The following is a 3,822-nucleotide window of genomic DNA, read 5'->3' on the forward strand; positions in this document are numbered from 1 at the left end:
AGGGAAGTCACTGTGTGACAGGTACTCTCTCCCAGCCTTGTCCCCTGGGACAGGGAAGCCTGTGTGACAGGTGCTCTCTCCCAGCCTTGTCCCCTGGGACAGGGAAGCCTGTGTGACAGGTGCTCTCTCCCAGCCTTGTCCCCTGGGACAGGGAAGTCACTGTGTGACAGGTACTCTCTCCCAGCCTTGTCCCCTGGGACAGGGAAGCCTGTGTGACAGGTACTCTCTCCCAGCCTTGTCCCCTGGGACAGGGAAGCCTGTGTGACAGGTACTCTCTCCCAGCCTTGTCCCCTGGGACAGGGAAGTCACTGTGTGACAGGTACTCTCTCCCAGCCTTGTCCCCTGGGACAGGGAAGTCACTGTGTGACAGGTACTCTCTCCCAGCCTTGTCCCCTGGGACAGGGAAGCCTGTGTGACAGGTACTCTCTCCCAGCCTTGTCCCCCTGGGACAGGGAAGTCACTGTGTGACAGGTACTCTCTCCCAGCCTTGTCCCCCCTGGGACAGGGAAGTCACTGTGTGACAGGTACTCTCTCCCAGCCTTGTCCCCTGGGACAGGGAAGCCTGTGTGACAGGTACTCTCTCCCAGCCTTGTCCCCCGGGACAGGGAAGTCACTGTGTGACAGGTACTCTCTCCCAGCCTTGTCCCCCTGGGACAGGGAAGCCTGTGTGACAGGTACTCTCTCCCAGCCTTGTCCCCCTGGGACAGGGAAGTCGCTGTGTGACAGGTCCTCTCTCCCAGCCTTGTCCCCCTGGGACAGGGAAGTCACTGTGTGACAGGTCCTCTCTCCCAGCCTTGTCCCCCTGGGACAGGGAAGTCACTGTGTGACAGGTACTCTCTCCCAGCCTTGTCCCCTGGGACAGGGAAGTCTGTGTGACAGGTACTCTCTCCCAGCCTTGTCCCCCTGGGACAGGGAAGCCTGTGTGACAGGTACTCTCTCCCAGCCTTGTCCCCTGGGACAGGGAAGTCACTGTGTGACAGGTACTCTCTCCCAGCCTTGTCCCCTGGGACAGGGAAGCCTGTGTGACAGGTACTCTCTCCCAGCCTTGTCCCCTGGGACAGGGAAGTCACTGTGTGACAGGTACTCTCTCCCAGCCTTGTCCCCTGGGACAGGGAAGCCTGTGTGACAGGTGCTCTCTCCCAGCCTTGTCCCCTGGGACAGGGAAGTCACTGTGTGACAGGTACTCTCTCCCAGCCTTGTCCCCTGGGACAGGGAAGCCTGTGTGACAGGTACTCTCTCCCAGCCTTGTCCCCTGGGACAGGGAAGTCACTGTGTGACAGGTCCTCTCTCCCAGCCTTGTCCCCGGGACAGGGAAGTCACTGTGTGACAGGTGCTCTCTCCCAGCCTTGTCCCCGGGACAGGGAAGTCACTGTGTGACAGGTACTCTGTCCCAGCCTTGTCCCCCTGGGACAGGGGAGTCACTGTGTGACAGGTCCTCTCTCCCAGCCTTGTCCCCGGGACAGGGAAGTCACTGTGTGACAGGTGCTCTCTCCCAGCCTTGTCCCCGGGACAGGGAAGTCACTGTGTGACAGGTGCTCTCTCCCAGCCTTGTCCCCGGGACAGGGAAGTCACTGTGTGACAGGTCCTCTCTCCCAGCCTTGTCCCCGGTACAGGGAAGTCACTGTGTGACAGGTACTCTCTCCCAGCCTTGTCCCCTGGGACAGGGAAGCCTGTGTGACAGGTACTCTCTCCCAGCCTTGTCCCCTGGGACAGGGAAGTCACTGTGAGACAGGTACTCTCTCCCAGCCTTGTCCCCTGGGACAGGGAAGTCACTGTGAGACAGGTACTCTCTCCCAGCCTTGTCCCCTGGGACAGGGAAGCCTGTCTGACAGGTACTCTGTCCCAGCCTTGTCCCCTGGGACAGGGAAGTCACTGTGAGACAGGTACTCTCTCCCAGCCTTGTCCCCTGGGACAGGGAAGTCACTGTGTGACAGGTACTCTCTCCCAGCCTTGTCCCCTGGGACAGGGAAGCCTGTCTGACAGGTACTCTCTCCCAGCCTTGTCCCCTGGGACAGGGAAGTCACTGTGTGACAGGTACTCTCTCCCAGCCTTGTCCCCTGGGACAGGGAAGCCTGTGTGACAGGTACTCTCTCCCAGCCTTGTCCCCTGGGGCAGGGAAGTCACTGTGTGACAGGTACTCTCTCCCAGCCTTGTCCCCTGGGACAGGGAAGCCTGTGTGACAGGTACTCTCTCCCAGCCTTGTCCCCTGGGACAGGGAAGCCTGTGTGACAGGTACTCTCTCCCAGCCTTGTCCCCTGGGACAGGGAAGTCACTGTGTGACAGGTACTCTCTCCCAGCCTTGTCCCCTGGGACAGGGAAGCCTGTGTGACAGGTACTCTCTCCCAGCCTTGTCCCCCTGGGGCAGGGAAGCCTGTGTGACAGGTGCTCTCTCCCAGCCTTGTCCCCCTGGGACAGGGAAGTCACTGTGTGACAGGTCCTCTCTCCCAGCCTTGTCCCCCTGGGACAGGGAAGCCTGTGTGACAGGTACTCTCTCCCAGCCTTGTCCCCTGGGACAGGGAAGCCTGTGTGACAGGTACTCTCTCCCAGCCTTGTCCCCCTGGGACAGGGAAGTCACTGTGTGACAGGTCCTCTCTCCCAGCCTTGTCCCCTGGGACAGGGAAGCCTGTGTGACAGGTACTCTCTCCCAGCCTTGTCCCCTGGGACAGGGAAGCCTGTGTGACAGGTACTCTCTCCCAGCCTTGTCCCCTGGGACAGGGAAGTCACTGTGTGACAGGTACTCTCTCCCAGCCTTGTCCCCTGGGACAGGGAAGCCTGTGTGACAGGTACTCTCTCCCAGCCTTGTCCCCTGGGACAGGGAAGCCTGTGTGACAGGTGCTCTCTCCCAGCCTTGTCCCCCTGGGACAGGGAAGTCACTGTGTGACAGGTCCTCTCTCCCAGCCTTGTCCCCGGGTCAGGGAAATCACTGTGTGACAGGTGCTCTCTCCCAGCCTTGTCCCCGGGACAGAGAAGTCACTGTGTGACAGGTACTCTCTCCCAGCCTTGTCCCCCTGGGACAGGGGAGTCACTGTGTGACAGGTCCTCTCTCCCAGCCTTGTCCCCGGGACAGGGAAGTCACTGTGTGACAGGTGCTCTCTCCCAGCCTTGTCCCCGGGACAGGGAAGTCACTGTGTGACAGGTGCTCTCTCCCAGCCTTGTCCCCGGGACAGGGAAGTCACTGTGTGACAGGTCCTCTCTCCCAGCCTTGTCCCCGGGACAGGGAAGTCACTGTGTGACAGGTACTCTCTCCCAGCCTTGTCCCCTGGGACAGGGAAGCCTGTGTGACAGGTACTCTCCCCCAGCCTTGTCCCCTGGGACAGGGAAGTCACTGTGTGACAGGTACTCTCTCCCAGCCTTGTCCCCTGGGACAGGGAAGTCACTGTGTGACAGGTACTCTCTCCCAGCCTTGTCCCCTGGGACAGGGAAGTCACTGTGTGACAGGTACTCTCTCCCAGCCTTGTCCCCTGGGACAGGGAAGCCTGTGTGACAGGTGCTCTCTCCCAGCCTTGTCCCCTGGGACAGGGAAGCCTGTGTGACAGGTGCTCTCTCCCAGCCTTGTCCCCTGGGACAGGGAAGTCACTGTGTGACAGGTACTCTCTCCCAGCCTTGTCCCCTGGGACAGGGAAGCCTGTGTGACAGGTACTCTCTCCCAGCCTTGTCCCCTGGGACAGGGAAGCCTGTGTGACAGGTACTCTCTCCCAGCCTTGTCCCCTGGGACAGGGAAGTCACTGTGTGACAGGTACTCTCTCCCAGCCTTGTCCCCTGGGGCAGGGAAGTCACTGTGTGACAGGTACTCTCTCCCAGCCTTGTCCCCTGGGACAGGGA

This window comes from Oryctolagus cuniculus, chromosome 3 (genome assembly GCF_051225735.1).
Source record: "Oryctolagus cuniculus isolate XC-2025 breed Fujian yellow rabbit chromosome 3, ASM5122573v1, whole genome shotgun sequence".
Lineage (NCBI taxonomy): Eukaryota > Metazoa > Chordata > Mammalia > Lagomorpha > Leporidae > Oryctolagus > Oryctolagus cuniculus.